The sequence below is a fragment of the Podarcis bocagei genome (assembly GCF_964188305.1).
Source record: "Podarcis bocagei genome assembly, chromosome: 9".
Lineage (NCBI taxonomy): Eukaryota > Metazoa > Chordata > Lepidosauria > Squamata > Lacertidae > Podarcis > Podarcis bocagei.
The window spans coordinates 3795109-3806047 of record NC_138134.1 but is presented as its reverse complement, the minus strand read 5'-3'; positions in this window follow the sequence as shown (position 1 = coordinate 3806047).

The following is a 10939-nucleotide window of genomic DNA, read 5'->3' as shown; positions in this document are numbered from 1 at the left end:
CCAAGTGGCTCAGTTCATCATCATCATCATCATCATCAATCAATCCTTCTGTCTCTCTTTCTCTCTGTCAACGCAGCCAGAAGCATCTTTCACCTGACCGAGGGAAATGGGACGCATCCCCCATTAAAGTCAACCGATGTTCAGCCTCACCGCCGCCCCCACAGAGAAAAGTGAAACACAGCATCATCTCAGTGCTAAAGAGAAGAAGTTGCCTGGAATAACTCATCTCATGAAAACACTCTGCACATGCCTTCGAGAAAGCTTAGCTGCCTGCCTGCCTGTTAGGATTATTTTTAAAAATGATGCAGAAACAATAGGTTTGTTAGTATTTAAGGAGCCATGAGACCCTCAGCTGTTTTTGCTGCTAGAGACTAACAGTCTCTTGGGGTGGGGGGGTTGCCTACCATGCAGTGACCCTCTGATCTACCTTATTCCGCCTAGGAAAACATGTACCCCAGAGTCTACTAAACCTTCTGCCTTCCATTCTCCATTCACCGCTGACCCGTCCTGTCCTTGGTCTGAGTCTGGGGGGAGGAGAGTACAAACTCCCCTCGGCCAGCCTGAGCCTGTCAGTGCGAGGTCAGGAGTCTTCTCTCTTTCAGCACATTGCGCGGCGCATCTGGCATTGAGAAAGGGTTCCAGGGCTGACCCATGGCCCGGATTAAGGCCACCCTCTCATGGCACGGAGGCCGTGACAGTCAATGTGGAAATGGGCTCTGACAAGTGCAAGTTCCTCTTGTGGTGACCACAGCATGGAGCAGGCATATTTTGAGCTTTCTAAGGCTGCCAACAGTGGGCAGAAATCAAGAGACCAGCACAGAGGGGAAGCCATGGACTGGAGAAGCGAGAAGGCATCACTTAAAAGCACTGCAGAACTATTTCACGTTTACTTTAAAAAAATCATCATGTTAGGCAGAGCAGTCCTTTGATCCCAGATACACCAGTGGCCACTTATACTTATGTAATGTCAATATTATGCACATATACTCAGAATACGAGGGGCGTTCATTAAAGATTTCCCCTGAAGTACTTTCCGTGTACTGAAATAAACGAAACTTGGCACAGTTATTAGTCCATCTCTACATAGAAGAGTCACACACTTCTCCCATCGCTTTATGCAGCTGTGGAGACCTCGTCTGCAGAAGTCGGCAGGTTGCGTCCGAAGCCACGACTTGACCTCAGAAATCAGCTTGCCCTTCAAAAATAACTTCATGGTTGGAAAGAGGTGGAAGTCACATGATGTGAGGTTGGGAGAATTTCATAGCCACGGGACCATGCTTCTGTCTGAGCAGCATGCAAGTTGTGAACCAGGGCGTTATCCTGCAGGAGGTGGACACCTTTGGTCAGTATACCACGCCTCTCAATTTTGATGGCCTTCCGCAATTTCTGCAGCAGTGAAGCGTAGGATGTCCCGGTAATTGTGGTACCCTTTGCCAGGAAATCCATCCTCGCTGCTCCACATTGGTCCCAAAAGACCATGGACATGACCTTGCCCGCTGATGGCTGGACACGTGATGAGGAAGAGTGCTTCCATTGTTTGGACTGGATTTAGTCTCTGGGTCATAATGAGGGACTCATGTTTCCTCCTGAGTAATGAGTCTGGTGAAGAAGTCATCATGGTTTTTGTGACACATGGCCAAAAGAACCCATGAGCATGTGACTCGTTCCTGCTTCTGGAAAGGCAGCAGCAGCCGGGGAACCCACCGTGTGGGCAACTTTCCCATGTGAAAATGATCATGGATGATTTTTTTTACAGAGCCCACTCTAATCTTGACACCTGCAGCTAATTGGTGAACGGTTATGTGGCGATCCTCCAAAATGGCAGCCTCCACTTGCTGGGTGGTGTCTTCATCAATGACGAACTGTGGTCACCCAGGAATGGGAGCCGTTCCACTGAAGTCCGACCACACTTGAACTAATGATGCCAGTGCTTGACTACGTCATACAATGGGGCATCCTCCCCATAAGCTCCTTTCATCTCATCGAACGTCTCCCGTGGTGTGTGCCCTTTCAAGTACAGGAACTTGATGACCGCTCTGCTTCAATTGGGCCCATTATCAGATGTTACTCCACGTTAGTACAATTAACGGAGAAACTGTTAGGCGTTCAGAGCTACCTATGGAGAGCTGTATCATTATACATGTGCAGTTTCATCCTCCTACGATAACTGGAAGTAGGTCAGGGGAAATCTTTAATGAGCGACCCTTGTAAAAGGAGTTCCATTAAGTTCAGTGGGGCTTACTCCAAGGTAAGTGAGTGTAAAATTGCAGCCTTAGTCAAGATCCTATGTGCTTCCAAGAAGAAAATGACAATACAGACTACAGGGGGCATAGCAGGCACACTTCAAGTCCTCTCCCTGCATCTATGGCAACATTGCCAACACATGCCAATCACAGAGTAGAAAGCTCATTTTGTCCCCACATTAGCAGTGCATGGACTGAACCAATCCATGCATGGTGACAGGGAACTCCCTCTGTTATGTCATCCCATGCCACACACACACACACAAATACCATAGCACCCTCTGCTTGAAGTACCCAACATGGTGGCGGCCTCCATCCCCAACCATTGGTCCTAATGGCTGGCATGTGCTGCATAACTACTAAGTCTGCTTGCCCTTGTGCATCAGTATCAGACCTACAGACTTCTTTCTTTTAAAACTGCCTGCCTGGCTTGTGCACTGTGTGAGCATCCTCATCTGAAAGCCACTTCATTTCCTGCTGAGTGTTTCAGAGGGTTGTTTTTTTTCCCTGCATGAAATAAAGGGTTCACTTCTCCAAAGCTTCCAACCTCCCCAGGTGTGTAGTTCATATATATGAAATACTTCATGCTCTGCCATTTTGCTGTCTGATACAGGTATGGACACTGATGATCAGTGGTGCCAACTTGAATAAAGCATTTTGGGGGCACCTTTACCCCTGCCAGAAGGTTGCCAGAAGGACAGGTGGATGGATGGAAGCTGGAGCCGAGTAGGCACAGCCCAGGGTAAGGACCAGCAGAGGCTGCCCTGCCTTCTTCCCTTGCCCCTGCCCTATCCCCTCCTCCCTCCACCCAGACGCCAACAGGCTGTGGCCAAATTCACCCCGTGGCAGGGGGCTCAGGGGGCACTGGGTCAAGGCTAAGGCCTCCAGAGGGGAGGAGAGGAGGGAGGACAACCTGGGAGAGAGGGAGGCAGGTGGGCAATTGGGTGTCTTACTCGCGCTGTCATGTGGCAGTGGCAAAGAAAGCTGGGGTGGCTTGGCACAGTCAGTGTTTTGGGGGGGGCAAAGGGATCTGGGCCCCTTAGTGTTGGTGCCTATGCTGAAGATTAAAACAAACCATTTTTATTTACTTTTTTTTAAAAGATATTTATTGAGAATTTTAAGATTACAAAAAAACAAAGGAAAAAAAGAAGGAAAAAACAAATAACAATTAAACAATACAAATCAATACATTTTTATTTACACATACTGTCACGAGAGTGCCGTCAACCCCTCACTGGGCTAACTGCCTAGTGAAATCACAGACGGGGAGAGCTGCTTTCAGTTCTTTTATTTAAATCAACAGATATACACGGGGCCCATGGAATTTTCTCCCTCAATCTTGAGCCGTTGCTCCGAGTGCCCGCGCCGCCTCGCCGAGCAGCTACTTCCTCGCTTCCAGACCCCTCCTGCTGCCTATGATGGCCGGCGATGAAAGCTTTCTGTCTCTGTTTGGCTTTCTGCTCTGAGACACGAAGGGGGAGCCTGGTTCTCAGAGAAGGAGGTTAACAGGTTTTCAAGTGACGTGGTGTCCACTGTCTGCTGTCCTGTTTCTACCACTTCTGACTCCTGTCTCTGTCCAGGACTAGGGCATCTGCAAGCTTGTTCCTGCTCCTAAGCCTCCATTATTTCCCGGCTCTTTTCCTCTTCTGCTGTGTGCCCTGTTTGCCACCACCACACACCTGGGTCCATGCTATCTTCATCTCCCGGGGTGGCAGTCTCTACCCCTCCTCCTCATCTGGTCAGTCCCTGACACATACTGTACGTTAGAAACACATACACACGTATGTACGAACCCTTCAGCTTTCAGGGCTCAGACACAGGACACATGTTGAGCTGAATAACTGACTGTGCCATGGATTTTTTCTAGGGGAAACTATTCCTCCATCTCAAACTTCCTATGACTGGATTAGTGCAGACAGGAAGGGTGTGGCTGGTTGGAGGATTTTCTCACTGGAGCATGAAGGAAGGTGGAAATTGGCTCTGACGGGCAGGTGCAAGTGCCTCCGTCCCAATATGCCTTAGGCTTTTAGGTAGGGCTTCAGCAACTGCTGGAAGAATCATTTCAACAATCTAATAAGCATGACAACAAATGACAGAACAGGGTTGGTCTGCAGTGCTACTATTTTTTTAAGACCATGAAAATGCATATCTCTGCATAGGTTTGAGACATGGTGGTATGTCAGTATTATGAATGAATTATTTAATTCTTATTCATGTTTAAGATAGGGGAATTGTATTTTGAAATCTTCTGCAGGGGGCGGGGTGGAGGGAAATGTAATCATTTTCCCTCCTCCAGGATGGAGTTACCAATTCTTAAAAAAATGAGAAACACTCCTGCTCCAGGCACGTGTTATTTATGGAAGAAAGCAATAGAAAGCACCAGAAACTGACATTTGATAATTAAGCTGCAGGCAAAACACAATCTCTCAGAGAAGTTAAAATTTTCATTCTGTTTGAATAGAATTATCCGTGTGCCTGGTGCTTTGCAGAGTATAAGATATAAAAAGTTGCAAACTAAAACTTAATGCTTAAAAACAGTAAAAGAAGTGAAGGGGGAGTAAAAAAGGACCATTTCACTGAAGAAAGTCATACCCTCATGAGGATGCAAGATTTGGGATGGTTCAAAACCAATTTTGGAAAAGAGGTAACATTTCTTGATTATCATGGCCAAACAGTACTGATTACATAGAACTTGTGCCTAAGACGTGCATGAGAGCAGCAGGGCGGGGCTTAACCCCCCCCCCCAATTTTTTTTTACTCAATTTGGCACTCCTGGTGCAACCCCAGTGTCAAATAAGGACTGGCACAGCTACTATTGTGTAACTGTTGTATCGGGACATCAATAATGATTTGGAGATTGTTGTAAAAAAAAAAAAAAACCCAGATGGAATAAATATTTTTAAAAGTTGGAGTGGATGATTACAGGTAAGGGCTTAAAAAACAATAGAGAGAGGAAACATTGGGTGGTTTCCATGCAGAAAACTTGAAGTCTGAAGTCATGCTGTTAATGAAGCAATAATGTTACTCCTGCTGTGTTAGTTAGTGATACTGGCAGAAGATTAAAAGAAAACACGAAAGAATATGCCTCTATTTGCAGCCCCTCAGGGATATCACCAGAATTAACAGCTACTTTTTTTTTTTACTTCCTGAAGCATAATTACGACTCTTCAGAAAGAATAATTCTGTTTTCTCCACTACATGGTCCTTTCTCAAGGGCAATTAATGCACCCCATTCCCCCCCCCCAGAAAATTGAGACAACAATATATTATGGTGAGACAGTAAAAGGCTGTAGGTCGGGCTGGGGTTTTGTCTTTAGCTGTGGGGGTTACTGGGTGGCCTTGGACAAGTTAGGATATTTCATTGCAAGCTACTATTTTTAACAGAGTTGTTTTCAAGAGTATTTAAATGAGGTAAGAGACATAAAATTTTTGTGTACCTGAAAATGTACTGGTGGTGCATAAGCCACTTTCAGTGCAAGGTATAACAATCTAGAACTTTAACCGATTCGTAGTTTCACCTTCACAGATGGACAAGGAAAGGTTTCTTTCCCTTCCCCCCCTAATCACATGTTTCTTTCCTTTTATCTGCAAATTTGTATCCAGCATTGCTGGTCTTCATAGCAAAGTTGCTATTCCTTGTAACCTTTCCAGCACAGTCATCCACACCTAATTGTTAGCTCTTTCAAAAAAATTATTTGTTAAAGTAATAGATAGGGAATCAGCATCATCTATGGACTGTTTAAGGTTTCATTCCCATTTGTTCATATATATGATTTAAGTTATTTCAGGCATTTAAGGAGACAACTATATATAGGAAGATTCAATATTATATACATACAGTGGTACCTTGGTTCTCAAACTTAATCCGTTCTGGAAGTCTGTTCCAAAACCAAAGTGTTCCAAAACCAAGGCACGTTCTCCCATAGAAAGTAGTGCAAAATGGATTAATCTGTTCCAGACAATTAAAAACAACCCCTAAAACAACAATTTAACATCAATTTTATTATCTAATGAGACCATTGATCTATAAAACGAAAGCAATAAGCTTTCATGCAGATTGTGCAGTCACACAATCAATCAATCAATCAATCAATCAATCAATCAATCACTCAATCAGTAGCTGAACTGGGTTCCACACAGTCACACACAAAAAGCCACAGAAACGCAAAATAAATAGCAAAAACAGACTTCCGGAGGCGGCGCGAACGGCAATGGCGGTCTCCTTCAGCTGCTGAAGGGGAAGCTCCGCGGAAACGGGTCGTCCGCTACGGCGAAGCGGAGACCCACATCGGGAAACCACAGGCAGAGTGAGCCTGTGGCCGTGGGACTCGGCGGGCACCAGAAGCGCCCCCCGAAACGAAGAAGGGACCCCGTAAGGGGTTTCGGAACGTGGAAGGGAGCGCGGTGCTGTGAGTCGATCGCTCTTTCCGTGTGAGCAAAGCCGCATAGCTGCTGTCGGTGAGCGCTGACCTTTTTTTCCTGGATTATTGGATTCGGAAACAGCAACCCGTGAGTAAAAGGGACTAAAATAACCTAAAATAACTTTAATAAATTGGGACTAAGCGGGAGATGCAACCAGGAAGTCCGTCTCCCTCTTCTGCTAAAATTTTAAAGCAATGACTTTGATCTGAAGCCTTTGAAGAGGAGCTGAAAGCTTTAACTCTGTGCATGATTTGAACTGTCGCTATAGGAACTAAGGGACTTAAATTTCTCTGCTTTTTGGATTTTGGTTTTAGTTTTTCCTCTCCCTGTGGATTTACAAAATTACATGAAGAAACCCAGGTAGTTGACTGCCAAACTACTGGAGCTGTCAGTTTGCAGATTTCGTTTTTGTTACACTGAACTGTTACATCTGAGTGTCTTTGGACTAGCTACTTTGAAACACTGTTTTTTGTCACTTTTCCTGAAACATTGTTTAAGTAAGGACTTACTCTGCTGACTTTAAAGAAGAGCTGAAGGTCTTTTTGAAATTTATGACTGGTTGAACATTGTTGGATATTGAGAAAACTTTTAAGTTTTGGAACAAGTTTTTGGAAAAAATATCCTTTGTTTCCCTCAAGACTTGTTCGAACTCCCCCTAGTGGACTTTGGATTTACAAATTCTTGGTGACCTGTATTTTTCCACTTTCTTCCTTTAACTTTGTTTACTCTCTGGGCTTGTGGATTCCCATGAGAGCATACATAATTTGACCTTGGCACGTAGACGGGAGTGGAATGAGTGGCACTGGGAAAACAAGATTGGCCAAAGCTAAAGCTAAACAATTAACTCAATCAACATTAACTTCCCAGGTGCGCAGATCATCGGTTCCCACTGTTTTGGGAACACAAGAAGTAGAAACTGAGGTGACTTTACTGGAAGGCATGGCAGCTGGAGGAGATGAATCAGTACTAGATAAAATCTTGGCAAAATTGGAATCATTGGACAAAAAAGCGGATGTACAATCGACTAAGATTGACCAAAACACTGCCAGCCTAAATAAACTAACTGAACAAGTCACCCTACATGCACAATCAATTGGGAAGCTTTCTGAAGCTACCACAGAGAATCGTAAATTGGCTGAGGCGGCCAACCAGAAAGTGGATGCAGTGAAGGAGGAGGTTAAACCATTGCACAAACAGGTTGGTGAACATCAGGCCTACCTGTCTATGATTGAATTACGTTCCAGGGAAAATAATCTGAGGCTGAGGTCAATTTCAGAACTTGAACAGGGGAATTTGATGGACTATCTGACAAAAGAGCTTTCTAAGTTCTGGAATTTGGAGGAAGATAAGGACTTTAAAATTGTGAGTGCCTTCAGACTTGGAAGAGTAGTGAAGAAAGATAGACCCAGAGACTGTTTGATCACTTTGAGATCTAAGGAGGAAAGGGATAAAATACTAGGCCTACATTATGAAAAGTCACTTGAAATTCAGGACAGGAGAGCTGAAATTTACAAAGATATCCCTAAACAACTTTTGGATCTTAGAACCACATACACAGAACTAACAAAACTGCTGAAAAGCAATACAATTCCCTTTAGGTGGGAATTTCCTCAAGGATTATCTTTTACATTCAGAGGGAAGAAAGTGAAAATTAAAACACCTGAGGACAAAGATAAGTTTTTGAACGACTACGAAGAAGACCTTCAGAAAGGGATTACAGGGCCTGGAATAACAGATTTGTCCAGGATGTCTCTGCAACTTTTTAGCCGGAACATTAATGGTGGAAATTCCCCGGAAAAAAGGAGAAGGATATTTCATATTTTAAAGAAAGAACAATTGGACATTATTTGCTTGCAGGAAACTCACGTGACTAGGCTCCACAGAAAAGTGCTAATTAATAAGAGCTTAGGGCAAGAATTTATTTCATCAGACCGAGTCAAAAAGAGAGGGGTGGTGATTTACGCAAAGGAGAGCCTATCACCAAAATTTCTTTTTAAAGATGAGCAAGGAAGAATTTTGGCAATTGAAATACAAACTCAGGGTGAAAAGTTTTTGATATTGGGAATCTATACACCGAATGAAGGGAAATCGGAATTCTACAAGAAGCTGCATGAGACAATGCTGGACTATCTGGACTACAGTAACATCATTATGATGGGAGATATGAATGGGGTGGTGTCTACAAACATGGATAAGTCACAAAGTCAAAACGTTACAAAAGATGGCAGACTACCTAAAACTTTCTTTGAACTGACTGACAATATGGACTTGATTGATATTTGGAGGACAAAAAACCCCCTAGGAAGAGAAGGAACATTCTTTTCTGAAGCCCAACTGACATGGACAAGAATCGACCAAATATGGATAACTAGAAGTCTGGCACCTAAGACTAGAAAAGTGGAAATCTGCCCAAAGACTTGCTCCGACCATAACGCAGTAAAGATGGATATGAGACTAACTACAACCGGCTCCTTTAGATGGAAGATGAATGACAACCTGTTCAGAGATCAGGAGATTATTAAAAAGGCCCAAAAAGCTCTGAAGGACTAATTTGAAATAAATTTGAACACCATGGTGGAAAAAATAGTAATCTGGGATGCAAGCAAAGCTGTAATGAGGGGGTTTCTGATACAACAGAACACCATAAAGAAAAGAGCACAGAATGAGAAAAAGGACAAGATTTTGGAGAAAATTAAGGAATGTGAGAAAAAGCTAAGATCGAAACCGAAGTCACAGGAGATTCTGAGAGAAATTAAACTTTACCAAGCACAATACTCTAAATTGATAAATCAGGAAGTGGAGTGGAAAATTAAGTTAATGAAACAAAGATCATTTGAATTGGCAAATAAATGTGGAAAACTGCTAGCATGGCAGTTGAAAAAGAGACAAAAATTAAACACGGTCACCAATCTAGAGATTGAAGGGAAAAACATCCAGAATCCTGTGGAGATTAGAAAGTGTTTCCAGAGCTACTTTAAACAACTTTATACTCAAGGGCCGCAAAATGAGATTGAGATAGACCAATTTTTGAGAAGGAATGGTCTACCAAAATTGTCTCAAGAAAACAGGACAATCCTGAATTATAAAATAACACAACAAGAGATTGAAGGTGCCATTCAGAATATGCAACTGGGCAAGTCTCCAGGGCCAGATGGGCTTACCTCCAAGTATTATAAGATATTGAAAGATTATCTGACACAACCATTAATGGAGGTTTGCAATGAGATTATGGAGGGGAAGAAGGCACCGGAATCGTGGAAAGAAGCTTTCATCACATTGATACCCAAATCGGAAACTGAAAAGACACAACTTAAGAACTACCGTCCCATCTCTCTCCTGAACGTGGATTACAAAATCTTTGCTGACATTCTGGCAAGTAGACTCAAAAAAGTGCTAAATGAAGTAATTCATAAAGACCAGGCAGGTTTTCTCCCAGGCAGACATTTGTTTGATAACACTAGAAACACTATTGACATTTTGGAACTTTTACAAACGAACATTAATACAAAAGCAGTGTTGATTTTTATAGATGCGGAGAAGGCCTTTGATAACATTTCTTGGAAGTTTATGAAGAAAAATCTTGAAGGGATGGGAGTGGGACGGGGGGTTGAAAATGGCATAGATGCAATCTATTCAGAACAAAAAGCTAAATTGATAGTTAACAATGTGGTGACAGAAGAGTTCAAGATTGAGAAAGGAACACGACAAGGTTGTCCTATCTCCCCTTTGTTATTTATTTCGGTCCTGGAGGTGCTCCTGAATATGATTAGAGGGGACCGGTTGGTTGAAGGGATTCAGGTCGGAGCCAAACAGTACAAACTTAAAGCTTTCGCAGATGATTTGGTTTTGACATTGCAGGAGCCAGAATCTAGTACGAAAAGGGTTTTAGAATTGATTCATGAGTTTGGTCGGGTGGCGGGTTTTAAATTAAACAAGCAAAAGACAAAGGTTTTGGGAAAAAAATTGACAACTGAGGAATCAGAAAGTTTTCAGAAAGAGACAGACTTAAAAGTTGTTAAGAAGGTGAAATACCTAGGGGTTAACATGACTGCCAAAAACCTGAATTTATTCAAGGACAACTATGAAAAGTGTTGGACAGAAATTAAAAAGGACTTAGAAAGTTGGTCAAGACTAAAACTTTCCTTGTTGGGCCAAATTGCTGCGATAAAGATGAATGTATTGCCAAAAATGTTGTTTCTGTTTCAGACCCTACAGATTGTGGACAGAGTGGAATGTTTTACAAAGTGGCAGAGAGATATTTCTAAATTTGTCTG